The sequence below is a fragment of the Lutra lutra genome, chromosome 6 (genome assembly GCF_902655055.1).
Source record: "Lutra lutra chromosome 6, mLutLut1.2, whole genome shotgun sequence".
Classification (NCBI taxonomy): domain Eukaryota; kingdom Metazoa; phylum Chordata; class Mammalia; order Carnivora; family Mustelidae; genus Lutra; species Lutra lutra.
In genome coordinates this window covers 135,900,199-135,927,486 of record NC_062283.1, presented here as the reverse complement: position 1 = coordinate 135,927,486, position 27,288 = coordinate 135,900,199, and the positions used below count along the sequence as shown (strand labels likewise).

General features: G+C 34.1%; 1 long non-coding RNA gene across 1 annotated transcript; it reads left to right on the top strand.

Annotated features, from left to right (window-relative positions):
• The first annotated feature begins 2,831 nt into the window (after positions 1 to 2,831).
• On the top strand, positions 2,832 to 26,357 carry LOC125101866 (uncharacterized). Its single transcript, XR_007127960.1, has 3 exons — positions 2,832 to 3,018; positions 24,153 to 24,306; positions 26,335 to 26,357. It is a non-coding gene; the product is annotated as an uncharacterized LOC125101866 (long non-coding RNA).
• The last annotated feature ends 931 nt before the right edge of the window (positions 26,358 to 27,288 follow it).

Below are 27,288 nucleotides of genomic sequence, written 5' to 3'. Positions count from 1 at the left end.
GACCAATACTCAGAGCCAGAGAGAACAGAGGGAGAGGGAGAAACAGACTCCCCACTGAGCGGGGAGCCTGAGACAGGACTCTATTTCAGGACCCTGAGATCATGACCTGAGTCAAAGGCATGGGTTCAACCAACTGAGCCATCTGGGCACCCTGAGAGATTTCTTCTTAAGTTTTATTTTAGTAGATGTTTTTTGTTCTTATATTAGAAGTGGCCTCAGTTGGGATGCCTGAGTGGCTCAGTTGGTTAAGCATCTGCCTTCAGCTGAGGTCATGATCCCAGGGTCCTGGGACAGAGCCTGCATCAGGCTTCTTCCTCAGTGGGAAGCCTGCTTCGCCCTCTGCCTCCTGTTCCCCCAGCTTTTGCTCTCTCTCTCTGTCAAACAAACAAAATCTTTAAAAAATAAAAGTGGCCTTAGTACTTAAAAGAAAATATTAACAGCAAGGAACCAGTAAATTAAAAAAAAAAGGCTAAAAACAGAGAAAGGAATAAAATTGTTGAAATAGTGGTAGGAAAGGGGATTCTAAACATAGGTAAAGGCATTATTTAAGAATGAGCAAAAGGAAACTTTTCAGAGTAACAGCGAAAGTTTTCCTCTGGAGCTCCCAGTGGAATTCTTGTCCTGATTTCCTTTCCTACCTCCTTACTGGCTTCTCTGAGAAGAAATTGTTTAAAGAATTACTAGCATATAATTCTTTATTCCAAAGTCTGCTTCTGGGGAACTCAAACTAAGACAATTACAAATGCATTTGTCTAGCCCTAATTTTAAATTATTCACAGAATTCCAAATGCATCTATCCTAATGCTTATTTTATATCTCTACTTGTTTTGTATAATAAATATCTCAAGCTTAGTATGTTCAGACAGGGCTCTTGACTTCTTCATACCGCTATTCTTCTTTCACTGTTCTTCTTTTTAGTAATTGAGAATATCCCCTCACTCAAGAAAAATAGCCAACTTTCATTTTTCTCTTCCCTTTAACCCACAAACAAGCCATCAGCAAGTAGAGTTAACTTTGAAAGTTCTAGAATTTGTTAACTCTGTCTGTGTAACTTCACCTGTATTGCTACCACTCTTGCTAAGCCCCTTATAATCTTCTTCTACCATCACAATCATCACCTGATTTCTGTAATTCAAGCACCTAGTTAATCTAATTCATCTAATATTAGCCTTGGAGAAATCTTTGTCAATGCCCTTCAAATCATGTCTAAGCTTCTTAGGTCATGTCAATGCTCTTCTCATGTCTATGCTTCTTTATTTTGAACTTAGAGAGAAATTCTTGGTTATTACTGTGTCTGTGTATGGGGTATATGAAGTAAATATTTAACAAATGGTGGGAAATTTCAGCAAATATACTGGCCACAATGTATAATGCTGAAGCAGTCCCTAATAGGGAATATCAGTTTTACCTACGAGATGCTACAAATCCATTCTTACCTTTATTCATTTTTTACAATCAGGCTGTCCTTCTTCCAAAGATTTCCTTTGTCTACAATCTTCCCATGGCTGGCTATTTCTTGTCATTTATGTAGTGTCTCAGATAATTGCATTCCCTGTGAGGCACGGTCCTTTACCAAGTTTTAACAAGTCCTTACTGTGCCCTACTCATTCACTGTCATATGTGTTTATTTCATTTCCTTCATGGAACTGAAAACTATATGAAATTATTTTGACATTTACTTACTTCCTCTGTTTCCCTTCACTAGAATTTAAGCTTATCAAGGATAGAGATCTTGTCTGTGTTTTCATCACTGTATCCCCAGAACCAAGGTCTATGCCTGGAAAATGGCACACATTTAATGTTCACTCATATTCAATGATTGAATGAATGAATAAATTTAAGAATAGATTCATAGGAAAAGTCATTATAAAAACTATGAAATGAAATAAATTTTCAACTTAAATATCTACATCTTCTCTTTCTAGCCTACACATGAGTTTCAGACCTATACACCCAAATTTCTATTGGAACAATCACCACCAGCTAAATCTCAGTAGGAATTCATCTCTTTATGTCACTTACTCCTCTTATATTCCCTGTCATGATATACATAAGGCCCATTCATTCTGTCATGATTTGCAAAACAACTTAAAAATATGAACTTTGAACTTGAATAGATCCAAAACCCATTTCTGCCACTGATCACCTATGGGAAAGTTGCTTAACTTCTTTGTGGCTCCATATTCTCTTCCATAGAATGATGATAATGAAAATACCTCTTTTATAAATTTCCTGGGATGATTATATGAATTAAGTAATTCATGTAATCCCTTGAGAATGGCAGAGTGTAAGCACTCTTTAAATCATCTGTATCACTATTTACCAAGCAAGAAATACAGAAATAATCTTAGTTCACTCCAGCTCTCTTACCCTCCCTATCTGGCTGAAACACAAAATCTGCCAATTGTATCAGCTGACACGCCCCCAATCTACTTCTCTAATACACTCTAATCGCCATTTATATTTGTTACATATCTTGTCTACTGCAAGAACAGCTCAACTACTCCCTATTTCCTCCGTTTTTGCTTTCTTGTCTATTCTAGGAAGATCACACTGTTGTGGGTTGATGAGCAATTTTATTTTATTCCTAAAATAAAAACTGATATATGACTTCCCAGCTTATAATCTCTCAATAACTTTGTATTGCCTTCAGGATAAAACCTAAACCTAGTCTGACAAGGTTCAATTTCAACTTCTATTTTTAACAGTTTAGGCATATCAGCCTCCAAGCCACAGGCATCACAAGGCTAGTGGAATAAGAACTCCCTGGTGACAAAAGAATGCAGTGCTCTTAGCAACTGTTCATCAATAAACCATAATGAGACCTGTTAAGGACCGCAGTGTGATACACAGCCTGTAAAGTGTCAAATGCTGCTGGGATGCTAAAGATGAAGAAATTCAGACTTGTAGACCAGAAACGTTTCTTCTTTGTGAAGAATCCTCCCAAGGTTAATTACATAGAACTGGAAAGAAGAATTCAGTTTCCAATTCATCATGAAGATAGATGAGATCTTGAAGGTATGGCAGCAGAAGTTCTGTTATCTTAATACTCTTGTCCATTACCAAGGAACTGCCATACAATCCTTAAATATTGGTCAGTATTTGAAAACAACATCTTCATATCTCAAAAATAATGTTTTTCTTGACAGGGCTTTTTCCAACAAGGCCATGAATAGTTGGTATAAGAATTCACAAATTGTACATCATCCAAAACGGTGGATTCAAGATTACTTCCTTGGAGCCTGAGGGATTTTGCTATAGCAGCTCGAGGGTTGCTCTGGTTGGAGAAGTGCTGGGGTGAAGCTGAGTGAACTTCAGCCTGAGCTAATATTTCCAGACAGAGAGGCTCTTCTCTTACCTGATTATATAAGGGATGTCTCCTTAAGCTTTAAACAATAGAATACAGGAAATCCTGAGGATGGAGCAAAGGCTGAGGTATTTCAAAAATCTTGTACTTCAACTCCTTACAACTTGTACATTTGTAATTTTATACACTTATTTTTAAAATTAGAAATGGATTCTAAATTTAGAAATAGATTCTAAAGTACTTAAGGGTAAATAGGCTTACCTGAGAGTAGTGGGTTTAAAAAATGCAATAGCATCAGGCTATCAGTTTAAAGGTGTTTATTGATTATAGGCATTTTCTATTATATTACAAATAGTGTATTTTCAGTGAACATATTGCAATAAAAAATATACAATCTAAAATAATATAAATGTGTTTAGGGTGATTTGAGAGTAGTTGTAACCATCTCCTAAGCCATCCGAATAATAGAAAACTGTACACAGATACAAAAGCTCTGCAATTATTTAACAAACACTTCACGATATGATGTATAATCCTTAAAGTAACTTGAGTGGTTTATGATGTGTTATAATTTTTTTTTCCTGTAAATACTACATAAATAATTTGAGAGAACTTTATGCAATGCTACATCCTCTCTCTTACATATCTGGTAGCTATTTTAAAAATAGACTTATGTATTTTTAAATACATAAAAATAGACATAAGTCTTTTTGCTAACTTGGAGTGCATCATATCAAGCACTACTATAGAATTTTTGAGAATGATTGTTCTGAGCCTTTGGAAATTATGAGCTGATACCAGAGACTTAAACATATACTTCTGTATCAGGACTTGCATAAGATTTAGGGTAAAGAACATCATGTTTGAAATTTATGAAAAGATGTCATTATCAATGATAATGGTATATGATATGCATCTACAAAATACTAAGTGTTATGGAAATTTGAAAATAATGAACAATATGATATGGCTTCAGCACTCAAGAAACTTAAATTTTGTTTGAGGTAAAAGTCATTAAGCATGTCATAATGAGATAGTAATGACATTTTCAACTAATCACTCCATTTCTGATCTGTCACTGCTGTGGGTTGATGGGCAATCATTGATGGAGTCTACCAAAATTCATGCTACCTGGAACTAATAAACTCTCAATTATCCTTGCCAAATATTTTATGCATCTCTTCCCTATCATATTGCCTGAAGATTATTCCCAGTAGTTTCTGATTTTTAAGAGCTTTGAGTCTTATCCCCAAACACTTCACCATTTGGAGATCAGATCATCTGTAGTGCATGACAAGAAAAAAATCAAGGCCATTCAACAAATGTTCCAATTTACTCTGTAAAGCTGAAACAAACAAAATACCCCTTTCTTCATGTTTATCTCCTTCTCTCCTGGTGGAAGGATAGGCCAAGTTTTTGTTCAGGTGAATATTTTCACATACAACTGATATATACTACTTCCCATCTCTAGGGTTTGATTTATCATTTTTTTTCCCTGTCACATCCATCATGCTTTTCTTATCAGTTATATGTGGCCTTATTATCAGAAAACATGCTCAGGCTATAGCTATACTAAACATGCACAAACAGCAGTAACCCCAAAGCCGTAAATAAACAAATAGTACTTTTCCTTCTAAAACAATGGCCATTTTCCTCTCATAACCACATTTCTTGAAAAATAATCTACCTGAAAGCCCTACTTTATCACCATTTACTCTTTACTCTGCACTTCAGTTTCTTCTTCAGCCATTATACTGAAAATCCCCTGAAGCTTACTAAGGTCTTACTAATAATTCTCCAGGAATTGTGTTAAAGATCATAGGTGAAAGTTAAAAGCCACAATGATATTTATTTTTTGTATATCTGCTTTAACCTATGTAATCTTGTAATAAAAATGAACAGAGTATAGCATATTAGCTTTTTAATAAATATGTGCTGAATTGAATGAAACAAAATTATTTATCTATGACATCCAAGAAAACCTCAAAAAAATCAAATCAACGGTCCTAGCTGAATTTTCTGTCATTTCAACTTTAGTATAGCATTTGGCACTGTTGAGCCATAACCTTCTCCTTGGAATATTTTTTCCTATTGACTTTCATGAAATTACTCACATTCTATTGGTCAAAACAGGATTTGGCAGAATGAACTTACTTAAGAATTGATGGGCCAAATTGAAAGTTAGGAATTGATGGGCCAAACTGAGATAGCCAGCAAGGCAAGTGCAGGCTTTGTGGATGGATCTGGAAATCAGAAAGACTTGTGTACAGTAAAGACAAAGTTAAGCAGTGGGTGAGAGTTGTCAGGTGGACATTATTGAGGTGGTCCATCAACAGAGGACTATCCCAGCGTGTACACTCCCCATGACAAATGATACTCAAGAAACAGGCAGATGGTTCAAAGTCAGAGATGAGACCCCCACTAAGCATCAGAGTAAAACATCAGGGAATCTCATCTCCAGGCACATACTTCATTCTAGAGAAAGTGAGATAACATTCTTGGGATCTTGGAATACATTATCAAGAGAAGGACTCAAGTTTGGATTTCAGTTTCAACTGGGAAGAGAGCCAAAGAGCACAATTAGCAGACATTTGACTTAAAGTCATGAGCTCTAGGATGAGGCCAACAAGGCACTTGTCTGGGTGAAAAAAGTTAAGAGAAAGTCAAAATATTAATTAAACAACAGCTTAATGCAGTATTTTAACCAAATTAATGCAAAGCTTTATGATGAACAAATTATTAAAGTTTTAAATTGCTAATCTCAATCAATGTAGCTAACATAAGAGATATTAGAAAGCCTTGACATCTAACTAACAAATAACTGCTATAAACAATAAATATTCTAAGTGCATGAGAAGAAAAGGCAATTCTGGGTTCATGAAGACTGGAAATAGTTTGAAAATAGGAACTGACCTGAATTTGGAAGGAGAGGCAGAATTGGCCAGTACTGAAAACAGTAAATACAGTCATGTTTCATAAATGTAACAAACAGCCTGTAAAGAAAGATGGAGTCAGTTTTATTCATCTGATTTTCTCTTGAAGACGACGTCGTATGTGTTTGGAAGAATTATTATTTTTTGAAGAATTATTTTGATTAGTATCGTAGGATGAGGGTTAGAGTTTAAAGACATATTTTGAGTAACAAGGTATGATTCATCAAGGGACTTACATAAGATGTCTAATAGATAGTCTTTTATTTTAATGCTGGCAAAAAAAGTAAACCCACTTATAAAATTCATCCTCCCAGGTGCACAGTTACAATACTGTTAGGCACCTGCACGTTGTGTAACCAATCCCCAGAATATCCCCATCCTGTGTTATTGAAACTTTATCCTCACTGAACAGGTAACAACTCTCCTCTTCTTCCATTGTTCCAGCACTTATCTGAAAGTCTTTGTTTTGAAGATTAAAGATGGGCTGAGGTAATATTATGACATTTGGAGATAGAAGCTGGATAGATCCTCCCTGCTGTAGAGGAAAGTGGAATCAGAAAGCAAGACAACTAAAAGCAATAAACCTGGGGGCTGTATTGTCTAAGGGCAGAAAGGGGAATCCTGGTTTGGGAATTGCACAGGGAAAGGAAATTGAATAAAAGAAAACTAATTTTTTGCTATTTGATGTGAATTGTAATCTGCCTCTCACATGTCCCTTAAAATGTCATCAGCAACTGCCAGTAATGCAAGGGGGAATTTTAAAAAAAGATGGCAAGGACAGAGTAAATATCTAAATTGCACATGAAAAGAAATAAAGTATCTGTCATTGATTGTTTTGTTGGGTGTTTTTTGCAACTGTAAAAACAGTGTAGGAAGTCTTTTTGAGTTAATGTGGTTATAGACTAAATGATTTTCATACGCCTCTTTCCATTTTTCCCATGAAATTGCTGAAAAACTGACATTTGCATTGAGAACTAACGACAAAGGTATTGGCCAGTATTTGGGACACTTATTTTGCTTCCATTGCGGAAGGTGTAAATTGTGAAACACTTCCCTAGACTATGGCCTTGGGCTCCACTCTTTGAAGCAGGATAAGACAGGTATTTTTTTTTCTTTTTTTAATTTTATTTTTTATAAACATATAATATATTTTTATCCCCAGGGGTACAGGTCTGTGAATCACCAGGTTAGACAACTATCATATGATCTCCCTGATATGAGGGAGAGGAGATGCAACATGTGGGGTTAAGGGGGTAAGACAGGTATTTTTAATGGAAATAGAAAAAGACATTAACACTTTCCCACCCTTTGTCCCTACCTCAGGACAGTTAACACAGTGAATGGAATATTATATAATTACCTTTTGCTATGCTGAAGCATTTTAAGAACCAGAAAAAAAAATCTGCTACCTCTTCTTCTAGGACTTGACCTACCAGATGTAACACAGATGAAAGAGAAGAAAAATGAGAAAAAGGCACACTGACAACATGTTTCTTTTAGGGGGAAATTGAAAACAAGAAAAGCATGAAAAGTTATGGGAGCAATGCAGTTGAGGGTGTAGACTTTCATGCACTGAAGTTGACTATCTGTACCCTTAACTTAGCATATCTGACCATATAAGTCAGGAAAGATTTTTCCTTTATCCAGCAGCCTCAAAGTATATTATTGATGCTGAAATATTGCAAGTGGAGTATATTCATTAACCTGAACTATTTTATAATGCAACAGGTGAAAATATTGAGTAAATGGTATTGATTGGTAAGGAATAAAATCATTCTTTCTAATCTGTAACAATCTGATGAGATCTGGAAAATCTCTTTTCAATTTAAGGCTAAAAACAAAATCAGACACATAACAACACAGGAGCCTTGAAAGCTATTAAATAAAGAGAAGAAGGAAAGAAAGAAGAAAGAAAAGAAGAAAAGAAAAGAAGGAAGGAAGGAAGGGGGAGAGAGGAAAGAAGGGTAGAAGAAAGAAGGAAAAGAAAGGGAAGGAAGAAAGAAAAAAAAGAAAGTTTGATGAAAAAAGGAACACATTCTTGAAAATCATGTTAAGAACATAAGCCAAATAAATGTACTTTAAAGAAATGTTTTTGTCCAAACAGAGTTCACAGCTTTTTAGCTGTAAGTATCTTATACAACATTAAGTGCTAGCAGACAATGGAGCTACATCTATTGAGAGAAAAATATTGTGACCCAAGAATTTTGCATTGAATCAAATTGCCAGATGTGTATAAAAGGACAGAAGACATGACTCAGAATATATAAAACTCCTATGCATATTTTTTAAATGTCTACCCAAAGACCAAACATAATTTTAAACTAATCAAAGTCAGGAACTCACAAGTGAAAGCACATTATTCCATTGTACAGACATGGAATAGGTAATTAATCTCATGTTGCTGAGGCCAAAAAATTAAATTAAATTCATCCTTTCTGAGAAGCATCTGTTGTACCATGGTTTAGGCCTGGATTCTGACACTAGGCTTCCTGGGTTCAAATTGGGTATGAACGATTACTAGATTTACAACTCCAACAAATCTGACAAACAGAAATATAATAGTTTCCAAATCTGACAAACAGAAATATAATAGTACTTGCCTCCATGAGTTGCTGTGAAACTTATGCATATAAAATTATGTCTGGCACATAGTAAGTCCTTGATAAATGATAGACACTATTACTGTTAGCTCTTTAAATATTTTATTGTTTTCATTATTATAAATAATGTTTGATTCATTTGGATGTCTCTTTATATGGATGCCATTGTTTCCCCTGGAAAAATTCCTACAAGTAGAATTTCTAGGTCAGAATATGTGAACATTTCAAGGCTTTTTGTTTGTTTTGTTTTTGTGGTCATTTATTTGTTTGTTTTTAACACTGTCATGGTTTTATTAAAAAAAAACTTTATCCAACCTTTTTAAGGAGTGTTTTGAAGAATTTTACACACTATACACATACTGCCATACAAAGAGCATTAAAATAGGACCCAAAACTACAAAATATAAAACCCTTATTATTTGCATGAAAATGCTACCCACAAAGCTAGATAAGTCTTTTTTTTTTTTTTCTTTCAAGGTTTTATTTACATTCAAGTTAGTTAACATATAGTATAGTATTAGTTTCAGGGGTAGAATTTAGTGATCCATCACTTGCATGTCACACCCAGTGTTTATTACAATAAGTGCCCTCCTTAAGGGTCTTCACCCAGTTACCTTATTCCCCTCAACCCCCTTCCCTCCAGCAATCCTGTTTGTTCTCTATAGTTAAGAGTCTCTTATTAAGAGTCTCTCTGTTTTCATCTTATTTTCTTTTTCCTTCCTTTACGTTGTCCATCTGTTTTGTTTCTTATATTCCACATATGAGTAAAATCATATGGTATTTATCTGTCTCGGACTGACTTATTTTGCTGGGCATAATACACTCTAGCTCCACCCATGTTGTTGTAAATAGGAAGAGTTCATTCTTTCTGATGGCTGCATAATATTCCTGTGTGTGTGTGTGTGTGTGTGTGTGTGTGTGTGTGTGTGTGTGTGACTCTGTGTGTGTGTGTGTGTGTACCATCTTTTCTTTATCCATTCATCAATTGATGGACATTTGGGCTCTTTCTATATTTTGGCTATTGTGGATAGTGTTGCTATAAACATGGGGTGCATGTGCCCCTTGGAATAACTACTTTTGTATCCTTCGGAAAATACCTAGTAGTGCAATTACTGGGTTGTAAAGTAATTCTATTTTTAAATTTTTAAGGAACCTCCAGAGTGGCTGTACCAGTTTGCATTCCCACCAAGAGTGTAAGAATGTTTTCTTTTCTCTACTTCCTCACCAACATCTGTTGTACCCTGAGTTGTTAATTTTAGCCATTCTGACAGGTGTGAGGTGGTTTTTTCAAAGGCTTTTAATACTTTTAGTACTCTTACCCACAGAGTATTTGAAAACATGTGAAGGATAAATTTTCCCTTCTTCCATTTGAAAATGATTATTCTAATTTAAGTACAAATTTGTGATTAATAGGCAACATTGATATGCTGTTATTTAAATTTTTAGTTGTGAAGCTGATATTTTTGTATGATTAGTAGCAATTTATTTTCTTTTGTGAATTATCACTTCTTCAGGATATGCATTGGTGTTTTGCTTGCTGATAAAGAAGTCAAAAGGTATTTTTCAGAAAAAGAGAACCATATCATTGAAGTAATAATTATGTGTAATAGATTGGGTATATAACAGTGGATTAAATAAACAAAGCCTGAAAAATATTAAGATTAACTTCTTATTCTTTATGATGGAAAATCATGTGTCATATTATCTTGACAGTAATAAGAAACACATAATAGTCAAACAAATTAGAAAACAAAACAAAAAGAGCAAGGAAGTTAAACAAAGGAGAACTAGAAAATTTGCCTAAAATATGACAGAAATTCAAACATCTCAGAGGTGACCTTGAATTTAAATAAATTAATCTCATATTAGATGGCTAAATTGTTTAGAATGGGTTTTAAAAATAAAATGATCCAAGTACACAATGGTGAAAAGAGACCAAATTAACATCACATCATCACATGTTACAGAAAAATTAAAATTATACTTGAATTCTGAAGAACTGAAAAAATTTTATTTAAAGGGGGAAAAACAAGAGGATAATTTTCAACTAAGCTATTTTTAAATATTCAAGCTTAGACCATTTTCCTTTTAACTTGATAATGAAATAAAAGTTAAAAAAATAGATCAAATAGTCTCTATATAAACATACCTATGTAAGTGTATAAAATTAAATAAATCTAAAAATTTAGCAACTGCTTATTTAATAAACTGAGTTTTGGAGGGGAGCAAGTTAGCTGGCTTGCAATTCATACAACACCCAAAATAAATTCTGAGTCATTTAAACATTTTAAAAGCAAAAAAAAAAAAAAGTATCCACACAAACTAGAAAAAAAAAAGTGATTTTTTTCATTGATCTTATCTTACAATGCAAAAAAGTTTTTCTAAGTTTACGAAGAATGATAGAAATTATACATAGGTACATCACTAAACTTGGCACTATAAAAATAGCATCATTTCAATGCAGAAGACTATCGTAACTAAGTTATAAGGCGATTTAAAAACTAGGAACATATGGGCCACATGTATGATAAACACTTGGTTAGTGCCATACATAAAGGAATCCTAAAATAGATGGGAAAGCACTAATAAACCAATATAAAGGCCATGAACTAATAATTCCCAGAGTATTCATCTTCATTAGTAATGAAGGAGTTTAAAATTACAGCAGCAGTGGCATTGCTTCAATATGAATTGGTTAAAATGTTACAAACTTATAATTGTCAATATGGCTGAAAGAGAAGATCAAATAGTCACTCTTATGCCCTCATAGTGAGAGTGTTTGCTGTAAGAACTTTGAATGGTTGGGAAACATATTTTAAGAGCTTTAATGATGTCCTCAATTGACCTGACTATTTTTTCCTGCAATTTTTCCTAATGAAAAAAATTGGGCACAGATGTATATATGTGACCTAAATGTATAACAATATTTTTAGAGTATTATTTATAAAAGTAAATATTAGGAACAATCTCAATAGAACCTTGGTAAATAAATTATAGAACATAGCTATAAAAGAAAACTAAGTATCATCAAAATTATGTCAGAATAGTATTCCATCACATGGTAAAATGTTAATTATGTAATATTTAGTGGAAAAAAATCGGAGTTTTCACCCAAAACCATATATATATAAATATGTATCTGGAATGCAAAATGGAAGGGATTATTTCAATATATAGATAATCATTCTTGAAATGTGAGATTGTAAGTAATTTATGTTTTCATCTTTATACTTTCCGTAATTACCCCTAATTACCGTGTTATACTTCTGTTATCAGAAAAAAAAACATAAAATATAAATATCAGGAAATAAAGATAATATGAGATGGAAAGGAGAACCACCTTCTAAAGACACACAATTCAGGAGACTCATACCAGGATGGGCCTCAGCTGCCCCCAGAACACCTACAGAGGCCATTGTTTGTGGGTGCCATCATGTTTGTAAGGACCTCAGAGCAACAGTGCTCTGTAGAGCAGAGCTCATAATCATTTTGTTATATTTTCCATCTTTAACATAATATTTCTAACTCTATCATATACTTTATATATGCACGAGTGTGTATGAGTGTGTGCATGTTTGTGTATATAAAGCATAAATAGTGTTTTGTTATGTGTAGATGTGTGTTGGGGGCCGGGATCATGTGTACATATTTTAAATTACTGAATCCATGAGTCAGAGGTTGTTACAGACACTAAACATCAGAATTACCTAGGATATTTTAAAAAAATAATATACCCTAGTCTCATGCAACACTATTCTAATCAGGCTGAGTGGGAATTGGACATCATGTTTAGAAGTCTTTATTGCTGTTTACTCATGCTTAAAGCTAGGAATAATTGAGCATAGACTCAAAGAAGGATGTTCTTGGACACATACTTCTATATCTTGTTTAATAAGCCCTGTAGTACATTTGGATTTTTATTAGAAATGTGTGTTTCAATTGAGCTCTAAGGATTCTCTCTTGGTCCTTGTATTAGTCAAGATTTTCCAAAGAAACAGAGCCAATAAATTTGTATATAGAAGGAAAAACAGATTTATTTTAAGGAATTGGATCACCCTATTGTGAGAACTGGCAAGTCGGAAATCTCCAGGGCAGCCTATAGGTTGAAGACTCAGAGAGAAGTTGACGTTGTCCTCAGTCTGAGGGCATCTGAGGCAGAATTCTTTCTTCCTCAGGGACCTGTCTTTTCTCTTAAGGCCTTCTAAAGATTGGATGAGGTCAACAAGGTGATGAAGGGTAATCTGATTTATCCCAAATCTACTGATTTAGGTGTTAATTAAATCTTAAAAAAAAAAAAACACATTGATAGCAACAATTAAACTGGTTTTTGACCAAAATCTGTATATCCCTTCCAAGCCAAGCTGACATATTAAAATTCACTATACAATCTTCTAGTCAATGGTAGAATATTATAAAGTCATTACAATAAAATATGTTTATTTCATCAAATGGCCGGTTCCTTAATGATGCCCAATGAAAAATTTTGGAATTAAGCACCTTACAAATATGCGTTCACACTTCAGATCAAGGAGTTAGGAGATACTTTTGATATAACGAGCTATCTCAGATTACTAACTATATTTGATAACTTTGTGTATCTCAAGTTCTTAAAATCTTCTAAGGTGTGGTCAGCCATTACCTCAAGTAGGTAAGAAGAAAATAATTCAGGAAAGAGGAGCCTAGAAATGGGTAACTTTCAGTCAACTGGAGTTCACTGCAGTCTTGATGGTTTTTTATTTGTTTTTAATTTCAGGAGTGGTTATAAGAATGTAAACATGAGATTTTCTATAAATCTCCAGGTAGATGAGGCACAATCACTACTTTTTCCCACCCCTGTGCTTCCCATCTCATCTGCCTGGTACATGCTCCAATACATGTAACTCTCTTATTATTTTTCATCATTTCCTGTGGGATGTTTCCTCAGGGTCTCAAATGAGATCCACCACCATACTGCATGCTCTGTTTATTGCAGAAATAAATGAAGCATGCCGGGCAGCATCTGAAAACAATTAAGAATAATTGAAATGAGCTGTGGACTCTACTAGTCTCATTAAGCTTTATATTTCTTCCACCACACATTGGGGATTTAGATCTGAACCTCCAATCCCTTAGGCCTCCTGCTGGCAAAAGGGATTCCTTTCCCAGAGCAGATAAAGGGCCATTGGTTTAGGATGTTGGGGCTGCCATCTACAGCCAGGCAGGGAAAAGGCCTGATCACTGCCAAGAGGCTTCTGTGAGAGGAGACGATGTCTCCCTCCACTAGCTGCCTTTGAGCAGCTGCTTTATGAATTAATAAACACCGCTATGAATATGCACACATCCCTTATTAAGAATTCACAAGCACATTAATCAAGCTGCTCACATGCAACTCAGGATATTGAAGTTAGCTTTTTTCTGTTGCCTTTCTTTGAGAGAGATAGGAAGAGAGAGAGACAGGGAGAGACAGGAAACTAAAATACAAAAATAATAATATTTCAAGTGTTTCTTTATATGAGAAGTAGAGATTAAAATGAATTTTGAAATAGTTCCTGAGATGATACCATATTTCCAAAGTCCACAAAATGGTAACTTGGACACAAATAACCAAAATATCTCAAGTGTTACATTGGAACTGATGAGATAGTTGAGTTATGTCAAAATAATATATTCACTCTTCTGCAGAACATAAAAATGGCTATCCTGGAAGACTCTGTTTCTGAATGGATAAATCCATTTCCTTTTTTTTTTGTACCCAGGAAGGCCAGGGAAGTTTAGCTGCAAGGTAATTATTCTTGGTGAGATATTTAACATGATTCAGTGACAGGTCTGAGGAAATGAGATTAGTTCTTACCATGAAGAATGACTTAGATGTGAGCTTGGAATAATGTGTGTATAAGAAAGATAAAGGTAGGTATTTTATTAAACTGATAGTACTTGTGAAGATGATTCTATAAGCAACATTATGGATTTGCATGTTTGACAAAAAAAAAAAAAAGAGCACTGGGGAGCTTCAAAGTACAATTGACCTTTTAATTTTCTCTATTTCAAAAAGATCTGATTACCCAGAGGCTCATCTGAGAATGTTCTTCCCCTGTCAACTGTAGAACACTAATATTACAATTTATTCTAGATAATCATGTTGATGAGGTTTGGAGAGTTAGAATCCCTTTAGTTTCTTCTTTAAATTTGTATGAGTAAATTAACCACAAGAGAAACTCCAACATTTCAGTTACAGGACCCTTTTTACATAATATTGTAAATTTGTGCTTATTCTCATCAGAGCTGTATTAGGCAGTAACACATCTCTTTTTGCCTCGTCCAAGGAAAGACAAGATCCTGCCAAATTCTTCACCCTTACATAACATGTTCTTTATGGTAATAACAGCTGGCATTTATTGGATGATTACTATGTGCCATCCACTGTTCTCTGCACTTTGCTTGCACTCTTACAACACCGTAGACCTATGAGGTAGAATACCATTATTATCTCCATGTTTGCTCATAAAACAAAGAGCTGAAGGGGAAAAGTGACTTGCTTAGGTAACATTTAAAGGTATATCCAGGACTCAGATGCTAACATTCTGGCTCTTGCATCTATCTTCCTAACCGTCACACCTTCTGCCTGTATAGATCATGTTCGTTTTCCAGTACTCTGATTTAGATGCAAAGTCCAAAAGAGAAGAGAGAACAGGACATCTTTGAGGAACTGAAAGGAGTTCCACAAATCTGGAATGGGGAATCTCCTTCTATATGAGGGCGTTAGTAGTTAGTGGTGTGAAATGAAGCTGAAGACTAAATCAGGGTCTGTCACACAAATGGTCACACAGTTGTATAGAGGAGCATGGGAACTTATCCCACAGAAATAGAGGCTTGTGGAGAGTTTTAATTATGGAAGTTGAATGATGGACTTTGGCTTTTTAAGCAAATACTCACTGACAGTTTATGAGGGAAAATCAGAGATTGGATTACAAGGCTATTTCCATGGTCCACTCAGAGATGCAGCTCTAATTTTTGCCCTCAGTATCCTGAGAGTGTCTTATATGAACAACAATGTGTAGATAGGTGTAGTTACCAGAACTAGTCGTTGACAACATATGTATGAATTACATTAAGCCCTAAATACATTTCAATTTATTTACTTCTTTCAGAGAACTAAATGGATAAATTTCCTTATATCTTTCTCATACTTCTCATACTTAATGTTTTATGTAGACACCAATGTAAGCAAGTACAGAATTCCAGGAAAAAAAAAGTTTGTTGTAGGGGATTGGATTGGATTTTTTTTTAATAGCTCATTTAATAGTTCTCAGTGTAACTTTTTCTAGTTGTGCCATTCTTTTCCCTTCTAGGCCTGTGGCCAACACTAATTTCCATGACTACATGAAATTGCAGCCCCCTATTGAGGGGAATGTGAAAATGTTTTTGAGATGATTATGACTCTATCATTATGTTTCTTGCATCACAAATCTCAGATTTAAACCATTAAGACAGTTTAAAGGAGCAACAGCAATCAAGACAAGACCAAAGTAATACAAAACATAAAATTATATCCCTAGAGTCCTTTTGTTCTTTACTGCTTTTCTACTTGTTCATGAATACAGAAATCTCACCTGTAGGTTACAATCCTTTTTTGAAATTCTAGCATGTGGAAGTGATTCTTGTTGTCATAAGCAGGAAAGTGAACACTAAAGTTTGAGAACAAAACATGCAGTAAAGAAATAGGTTATTTTTGTGAAATGGCTTTGGTGGGAGTAAAAAAGTTTTTAAGCCCTGAAAACAGAGAGTGAAAAATAACTATGAAGGAAATAACTGGCAGCTTATGCTTTGGAAGGAAATGATCATGGGAAAAATTAAGTTGTAAAAAGCAAAAATATTTAAGGAATGAAAACATATATCGAGAGACTGATAAAGATATATGAAAAATTATATTTAAATATATATGTATAAATATGTATGTATATATATAAAACTTGTATCTGTATCTTTATCAGTTTCCTTGTATACATTTATGTCTATATACATCTTTGTAATATCTATCTATCTATAAAAAACGATTAAGTAAAAGCTACCTAAACTTAAGATATCCAAGTTTTCTTCAACTTAGGATCTGTGGAGATAGTCTAGAGAAACAAGAATCAATGACCCTGAATTACAATATCAGGAGCATTTGGATAAAGGAGTAGACACAGAGGAAATGTTATTTGGATTCATTTTATCTATAATTTGATTTGTTTTGATTAAATCATTCTGGAACTAACAAGGAGTGGATGTATGGATGATGGATGTTATACTACCAAGTCTCTCAGAGGAAGAGAAAATGAACTGAAAATAATTGCACATTTTTACTAACTTACAGTATTGAAATATTGATATTCTGTTTATTTGAAATGTTATCTTTTAAATTAATTATAAAAATACTTGTAAGGGCTGATTCATGACCTCATTCACACGCATCTTTTTTCTTTTTTCCTATTAAGTTTTGGTTACTTAGTGGAAGAATTGTTTTCTATAATGATACGTGTTTGTGAATTCTTTCTCTTTAAATAGTATTTGAAAAGCCTCAATAGTCCAACACCCACTTTCTAGCCTTAGTTGTATGCTATCTTATGAAATTATGGGTTTGAAAACATGTCTAACTTGTTTTATATATCATGTAGTACATCTTTACTCTATATAGAAATTAAGTACTTTCTGATAAGTGATTGGATTTGAGCTATACTAGCTTTGGCTGCATTATCTTTTGTTTTTCTGATGTTATGCAGCTCCACATTCACCACAAACGCTCCAAATTTAATAGATGAATTATAACAAAAATTCATGAATTAATTAAAATTTACAAAATATATTGTTACTGACAAAGATGGCCTTAATGTTCTCCTCAGTTTGACTGAATTTTAGATAAGTGTCTTCCTGACTGCGGGCTGCTGACCTCCCTTCCCTTAGAGAATTCACTCTAGAAAACAGAATTGTAACTATTTGTCAGCCTCTTTATGATAAAAATCTTTACAGCTTAAGATTTTTGTTCTCAAAGACCTGAAAGCCAACATTTTAAATTGCAATCAAGAAAAATAAGGCCCCTATATTCTAGTCTCTGTGTGAAGGTAGGTATATAATTTTGATAAGATACACATCAGTTAGTAAACACAGAGTGGACTAATCATGTTAGTTAAGCCCCTTCTAACATCCGTCAGTACTTTCCCACTAGCTCACACCAGATTTAAAAATTATTTATAATAGTCAAGGTTTGGAAGTGACACAAATGTCCATTAAAACATGAATAAAGAAGATATTAAATATATCATATATATTATATATAAATATATTATGTATTTTATATATATATTTCTGAACCATAAAAGGAATAAAATCTTGCCATTTGCAACAATTTGGATGGACACGGAGGACATTATGTTAAGTGAAATAAGTCAGCCCAAAAAAGACAAATACCATATGACTTCACTTACATGTGGAATCTAAAAAACAAACAAATGAACAAAGAAACAAACAACAAAACAATACAGACTCTTAAATACAGAGAATAAATGTGTGGTTGCCAGAGGGGAGGCAGTAAAACAGGTGAAGGAGATTAAGAGCTACAAAATTCCAGTGACAAAATAAATAAGATACAGAGTTTAAAAGTATAGCATAAGGGATATAGTCAGTAATATAATAATGTGGCATGGTGACAGATGATAACTATACATACTGTGATGAACATTGAGTAATATATAGAAGAGCCAAATCTCTGTTCTGTGCACCTGAAACTGTTATAACAGTGTATGCCAACTACTATTATTTCAATAATAAATTAAAAAAAAATTCCCCTGACTTTTGTTTCACTGAAGTTCTGTTGAAGATCTCTCCTCTACCATCACAGCCTTCATCCTTCTAGTGAAGCAGTTGGGTTGAATAAAGTGTATCTTGCCTGTATAACTTATTTGGTGCAGTTTTCTTTGACATTCCCAAATTGTATGCTTTCTTTTGAAATATTTTATAGATGAGGGCAGGGATTTTTCTAAAGTATAGTTAAATATAACACTAAAACTAAATAGGAAAAAAATAAAATTAAGCACTTTACACGTATATTAAAATGTTTTTATAGATCTGAGGACTGAAAAGTCATTAATAAAAAACATAATTTTAATGATTTTTATATGGATCCAGTTTTATGAGAAAAGAGTATCAATAATATATGTACTGTATGCATACAGAAATACAGAAAAATACATAGTAGCCATCATTAGAAAGAGAGATTATTGTATCATTAAAAATTTGTCTTTGTTTTCCTGACTTTTTTTTCAAAATTTTCTACCTAAGGGCCAACTTGGGCTCCTGGGTGGCTCAGTCCCTGGAGCATCCGACTCTTCATTTTGACTCAGATCATGATCTCCTGGGTTGTGAGATCAAGCCCTGCCTGGAGCTCTGTCCTCAGTGGGGAGTCTCCTTGAAGAGTCTGTCTCTGCTCCTCCCCTCACTTAGGTGCTCTCTCTAAATAAATAAATAAATCTTTTAAAAGGTAAAATAAAAAAAAATAAACTGAGGTGCCAATGTTTAAAATTATTAAATGTTAATAACAAATTCTTTAACTAGCCAAGAGTATGTCTATGGTTGGCACCTGGCTTAGGGTGCATTCATTAGTTATGCATGATGGATCTCTTTCCTGTAAAAACCATATGGAGAGAGCTCAGTGGTTTTTGCAGAAAAATTAAAATGATAGTTAAGATTTTTTCAGTTTTCTAAAGCCAATATGGAAACTTTTCTATGGAAAATCAAACTTCCCTTGAAAGTTTCTAGTAAGTTAATATTGAGGGAATAGAGGGAATTCCTGAGCTATAAGATGTTGAAAATAAGTATGCCTACAACCACAGGCATCAATCTCTGTCGATTAAACATAAAGAATCCTTACAAAAAATATTCTACATCTCTGTTCTCAAATCTCATTTGTATACTGGTCAAACTGAAGTTTTCCTTCCAGAAAGAGTAATTTACCACTTGAATGATTTTCATTCTTGTCTTGTATATGGACTTGGGAAAAAGCAGCCAGGAAGGCAAAACTGTGGAGTGCAGTGTCTGAATTGTCAAGGTGCCAAGGTGACTCTGTCTATCATTTTTGCACATGGATAAATATCTTTGTTGTCAGGGAGATTTTCTCCCATTTTCTTCAAACTTCTTATCCTTTGTTTGTTGGATTGAAATGTTCCATCACAATATGGCTGTGCTAAAGCCATATGCCCTGCAGATGATTATCAGAGGCTCACAAGGCTACCAAAATAGAATGCCCCCAGTCTTGTAAAGAGCACTCAAGTCTTTAGGAAAGAAAAGCAGTGATACACTAAGGGGGGTGGGAAGCAGTTGGCATTATTTTATTCTTGTACTGACTGTATTTTTTTTTTTTTATGGAAAAGAGTTAAAGATTGACTGAAGAAATGTATGAATTAATGTGTTTTAAAAAAATCATTTGCTAAATTATAAACATGTTACTTTAAGAGAAGCTGAAAGGGGAGTGGGGGGAGGCACCTGCCTGGCTCAGTGGGTTAAACAGCTGCCTTTGGCTTGGGTCACAATCCCATGGTCCTGGGATCAAGACCTGCATCAGGTTCCCTGCTTACCTGGGAGTCTCCTTCTCCACCCTCTCATGCTCTCTCTCTCTCTCAGATACATAAAATCTTTTAAAAAATAGAGAGAGAGGGAAGCTGAAAGGTGTAAGAAGATAAATGAAAGATTATTTGCATAATAAAACAGATTCTCTCACATCACAAAAGAATTTCAAGGGAGATCTTAAAAATTGGTTTCTTTTATCTCAGATTTTAACTACATTTTGGTTTCCAAAAATTTAAAAAGATTCATGTATTTACAAATTTCGAAATTAAAAAATAACTATTTTTCTAGGCATAGGGACAAATTTCATAAATATTGTTAAATGATGACAAATATAAGAATCATTATTACTTCTTATTCATCAATAGACAACACTGATCACAGACAATTGTTAAATCTACTATTTAAATGAAAATAATGAGATAACTTATGTTTTCTTAAGATACAATACTTTGCAAACATCAGTCCTGTGTGATCCAGTGTTTCCTTTAGCAGTGAAGGATTATAATGTGATTCCATTATAGTATATGACTTGTGAAATAGCTGGAAACTCATTCTTCTCCCTTAAACAGCTCTACATGGTTCGGCAGCTATCTTCTGCCAAAATCACTGATATGAATGATCATTTTTTTACTTCTAACCTTGCATATTAGAGATTAAGTGCTAGATGAATGGAGTCAATGTTGTCTAGTATTGTAAGTCTGATAACTACATTAGGATCTGAGGCACAAGTAGAGAAAAGCAGAGGAGGAGGGTTCAATAAAGGGAGGGGGGAATTAACCAGATTTCAAGTCTCATATTTCCTTACTGAAGTCTAGATTAAGTAGTTTATAACTGAGGTCTCCTTATTGCTTGTCTAACTAGCTAGTGGGTGCTATCACATTTACTGGGTTATATTTGTTGACCTGCTCTAGCTTGCTAAATCCTTTGAGATTTTGAACAGAAGGTGAACCTCTAAGATCACAGTAATGAAATTGTCTTTCTCTGTAGATAAAGAAACTGACCAAATACATATGTTCACTTGCATTTAAACTGGATAAAGAACTACTTTTCTTTGTATGTTACCACAATTTACAAAGTGTATGTCTCTAACAGATATATTTGGAACTTCATTGTTCCTGTTGTTAGAGATTATTACAAAAGTTAATTTTATGCTATGAAAAACCAAAATGCTAGTGGAAATTATTTTTGAATATGATAGGTAGGGTAATGGCCTGCAAAAAGGCAGTTGGAAGGGGAGAGAGAGGGAACACTTTAACTTTCCCTTATATCCATAGGTTTCTTTGAAAATTTTACATTTTTTAACATAAAATTATTCTATTAGAAAGAAAATGGAAGATGGCTTATTTATAAGTATTTTATTATATAAAGAAACATGTTTAACTTTCACTTGATGCATAGAGAATTCTAAGAATATGAGCGAGACTTCTTTGAAAGAGCCATTTATTCTGCTTTTTCTCTGTGCCAATGGTAACATCTATGGATTGATTTTTCTGCATACTATCTTTGAGAAGTCAAAGTCTTTGTATAATTGGACAATAACACTACCACATAATAGTTACTTATGGAGAGGGCATTCCTTTCACAAACAGAATAAATTAGCAAAGAGAAGGCAACCCAAATCATGATTAGAAACATGGAAAAGATTGGGAAAATTACACAGACAACACCATAAAACTGAATATTTAATATTGATGGTCAAGAAGATCTATAGAAAGTCATATTTGAAAAAAAAAAAGTTTAAATGCTTGCTCATAGAGTTTGAAGATAGAGCAAAGGGAGTGAGTTAAGTGACTACAGGGATTTCTGTCCTGGATCTCTGAGAGCTTGGTAAATTCATCTTCCTGAAGAAATCAACTTGTCAAGAAGACCGAAGGCTTATATTTGCTCATCAGGCATATTTATTCAGTATGTCTTAAAGACATAATGTCGTTTTTTTCACAAGATAGATTTTTAGATCTCCAAGTAATGCTAAAATAAGGTGATAAAATGTGGTAAAGGTGTGAATACACATTTTCTGTTGCACAGATATTTATATCTAGAATCCAACAGTGAAGACAAAGTTTAATGATTTTGACATTTTAAAGAAAGAGAAAACGATTAGGACTAGATAACCTTCCAAGTCTGTTGAAGATGCCCACATAATTGGCTTTGTTAACCCAGCAGTTATTGCCCTCCAGACCCCTTACCCAGAAGCACTCTTTTTATGTCTATAGGCGACAATTCAGGAAAGAAAAGACCATTTCAATTATCCTTAGAGTTGCTAGACATTCATTTTCTCTTTCTGCATAAACACTGGGGATACTCCATGTACTTTGAACCTCTGCCCCCACTATGTAGCAAGAAGGGGCTACAGAAGGGGCTTTCCCTTGAGGAAAGGAACCCTCAGGAAGGGAGAGAGGAGCTGCTTGCCCTGCCTGGATGCTTGATGCTGAGGAATCAAGTGACCTTTCTCTGGAGTTGACATCACAGTAAAGTGTGGGGTGGTCACCTTCAACAAAGTAAGACTAATTCCCTGCAATTTCATTCTTGTACATAGACATGGTCATTAGTGCTTGCTACTTTCTGCATAATTCTGACAGTAGGATGTTTGTTAAAGAAGCCCACATTATGATGAGAAGTAGGGATTACAGGGTTCCATGTCTTGAACAAGAACCCCATAGCTCCTCAAGTTTTCAATGGTTCTTGGAAATCTGGAGAACATAGTAATGGTTTCTGTGGTTCTATCTGAGGAAACAGAAAAGTAAAAGAACATAAAATGTTGCCTAGGTGGCTGCCAAGGAAAGAGAATGAGAAAACTTATAGTCAGGGCTGAGAGCATGGTCTACTTACTGCCAGGGACTGAGAATGACTAAGCTGAACCTGCCTTAGGGAGCCCTCTAAGATGTTGGATGCCATGCTAAACACTAAGAAAACAGGCATGCCATCTATGTGGAGATCACCACACTAACAGAAACTAGCTACTAGGAGAAAGCAAAAGCGATCTGGCTGGAGTGAGATCAGCAATGTCTTTCCACCACCAACAGCAGGTAAGAACAGAATTATGGCGGTCACTCCCAATTCCTTCTCTGCATCTCAACATAAGGATGGGTATAATCAATCATACATACCTTTCTAGTGTGGGCCCCAGAGCCAGAGTGAAGCATAGTGTGGAGGGAAGGCGAGGTCTCAGAGAAATATAGGAGATAAGATCACACAAATGGATAGAACTGAATGATTTCATGTTATAATCTGAAAGGCATCAGGGAGTTAAGGATCTCCCTGAGATGTGTGTAAGAGCTGGGAAAGGGAGATATTCCAGAGCATGATTAAGGACAATCTTAGAGAAAATAAAGCTATTTTATATTTGTTTTCCCACACATACACCCACATTTTATTGACTTGGTGCAACAAATTGTAGAGAATCCCAAATTAAATGTGGTAAACAATAAAAAAAAAAGAATTTTCAATTTTTGACTATTCATGTCCTTATCTATTTATTTCAGTCAGTTAAATCAATTTAACACTTATTTTATCTTAACAGAAAGAAGCTAGTACCTGACATATCACCACTGGTCCTGGAAGAGTACTGAATTCATCTTTAAATTAAGTTTTAGCTCAGAAAGCCAGTTACGTAGTTCTGTTAAAAATAAAACAATACAAACAAACAAAAAGCATTGTAATTGTATTTTATTTTTCCTTAAAGAAGCCCACTTTGTAGGATATAATTAATTTGAATAAAAATCTTTTCAATAGGAGCCTACAATTCCAAGATTGGAGCATCAGGAAGCAATTTGTCATAACTGAAGAAACAAGGGCTGTAGAAACAAATCTGGGCTCTAGTCACTCTTCCACAATTGATTTTCATGAGACTTGGAACGGACTATTCTAAGACATAGTTTATCGAAGGGTAAGGAGTGTTGTTACGTAGTAAAAGATGAGATTAATTGAAAAACCAGGGGCGCCTGGTTGGCTCAGTGTGATAAAACCTCTGCCTTTGGCTCAGGTCATGGTCCCAGGGTTCCGGGATTGAGCCCCACATTGGGCTCTGTGCTCAGTGGGGAGCCTGATTTCCTCTCTCTCTCTTCCTCCCTCTCTGCCTACTTGTGATCTCTGTCTGTCAAATAAATTAATAAAATCTTAAAAAAAAAAAGCAAAGGCATCTAGCACAGTATTTATATTGGACCTCATAGTAATCAAGCTAATATTTTTGAGTTTTCACTTTGTCTCCCATCCTTTGTGAGGTCTGGGATAGGAGAAGAATAAACAAAAAGAAACATCTTTTAATAAAAATTGTGCTATAAAAAATAACCATAACATTAATTTGGCACTTATAAAGAAAACTGTAAAACTAAGTAGGTATACTTAAGTCAAAGAGAAAAAAATATATATAAATTTGATGAAGACAATGGCAGGTTTTATGTGTGAATATAGGACATAAAATTCCTAGGACATCCAAACATTACCAGAACATTATAGAGGGCTATATGTGCCACAATAAAAGTGGATGCAAGAGACAGTGAAAAATAAGTTGTATTTTACCTAGAATTAAAAACTTGTTCAAATCTCCATGAGAAATTTGAATAGTTTAAGCTTCAATGAGATATTTTTCATTTTTTGATGCCTATCTTTTTGTCTTGTGCAATTATAGCTCATTGCTTTTATAATATAAATTCTGGGCAGGAATTTTGAATGATTCTGAATTTTATACAGTCTCTCATATTACTAACACTTAGTTTATGTTAACTATCTTGCATTTTTTTAATGAAAGTTCTTTCTTTTCACTGCAAATATTTCTATGAACCATTACTAAAATTAGACATTTTGATAGGCTTAAGTAAAGATTCTGGAACCATGCTAAAAAGCATAATATTTTAGATATATTCTGTTCAAAACATATTTTTATGTAACAGTAGTATATAAGACTCCTGTGTATATATATATTTTCTTTTACTAAAATGATTTAAATAATAATTAAATAATGATTAACATTTCTCAGATAAATAACTAATTCCATAAGATGAATACAATGAACCTAAATTTTAAAGCTTTCCTGTATGGTTATATTGATTCAGTCATTAGGGAATAGGTAGATTTCATGGAAATTTACTAATCTGTTTTATGGTAATATATATTTTTTTGTTTTATGGTAATATATTTTTAACTGAAACCCTTGATTTTCATTTGTTTCCTCTTAGCTAATACCATTGATGTTAAATTTTGATAATGCTCAAATCTTTTATCTCATCTGTATCTTCTCTTCAAGGAGTTTTTAAGTAATGTATACCATGTATAATTATATAAGACATAAAACATGGCATAATATTTATTTTATCTTATGACTTTCTTTTTATTCATTTATTTTCTTATTCATGAACAATGAGGCATTGAATGGTCTTTCAAGCTTTTTCTGAGCATTGGAAATTGCTTTCGTCTTTGACATGTCCTTCTCCTCCTTTCTCGTCTGGAAAGTTTCCATTTATCCACCAAGACTCAGGCAAGCTGTGCTATTTTTAGTGCAGCATTCACAGACTCTTTCGAATCAGGTTAATTGCTAACTTATCAGTAGTACCCTCTATTTCTTACCTAGAAACCTGAGGGCAGGAGGCCGAACCTGAAAATATATTCCCCCCATCCTCTGCTTTTACAAAAAGGATTGTGTTCCTACTTCCTCCATGGTTTTTGTTCCACATCTTCTACCTCTCCAGGGAGATAGAGTGACTTATTTGGTTCCTGAGTGACAAGTCAAGAATATATTCCAGCTTCCCAAAAGTTGGACATTATGAAGTCTTTCACACTTAATGTAATGAGTATGAATGATCTGTTGCAATGCAAATATTTGGTAGTCATTAATTAACAGATTCCTCTAAAACTATTATATGCAATTGAGTAGAAGATGAAAAAAAAAATCCATTGACTATGGACTTTTCTTTTCCAGACCCACTAAAGAAAAGTTCTATAGGGTCTTCTGAAAAGAGGTGGTTTCAGATATTAGGAAATGATGTTCAGTTGCTACATTAAAGAAAAACAGTGACCTGTGAAAGTTTCTTAGTCCCCATCAATCTGCTACTGAGAAGTTTCTCAGGGGAGTACAAGTCTGTATTAGCAAGAAAAACGGAAATGACTTGTTTAACCAAAGATAACCAAAATTTAGCCAAATTACATCATTCATCGTTAATTTTAAAAACTTTGAGGACATGATGAAAAATATCAGTATTACTAACCAAAATCAGCATTATTAGCCAAAACAAAAATTAATTATAAAATTGCAGCTTTTCACCAGTTGCAGCTCAAAGGAAAGTCAAATCTCATCTTAGAAAATTAAAAACCAAACAAACTTTCTTGGGTCCATGTCCTGGTCCACAGATTATAGTTACAGTAGAAATGGAAGGGATATGCTCTATTCCAAGATGACATGTTTAGTTTAATGTGTATTTTGGTAAGGACAGTAACTGCTGACTAGGACACAGAGAACAGAATGAACTTCAGTTGATGAATCTCAGCTCAGAAAAGTACCTAAGTTATTAAGGGCCCCAACAGTACAATTCTAATATAGGTAAATTATTTCCAACATAAAATATTCCTGTAATGTTCTATCGTTATCCTGACATACCATCTGTATAATAGTTAGAAACTGTGAGAGAATATACGATACTAGTGAAGATTTTGGTTAGATAAAAATGGTACAGGAAAATGGAACACAAGTGGCCAAATCTCGGTATTTTATTCTTCCTTCACCGTTTTACAAAATAGGAGCAATCATCAAATGTCAGACATAATATTCAGATTCAAGTTATCTTTGAGTTCTAAAGAAATACAAGGGTTGTAAAGGTATAGTTCCATTTTTCCATGGTCTGCAGGGAACTTCTATTTATGGTGATGTCTTGGACTT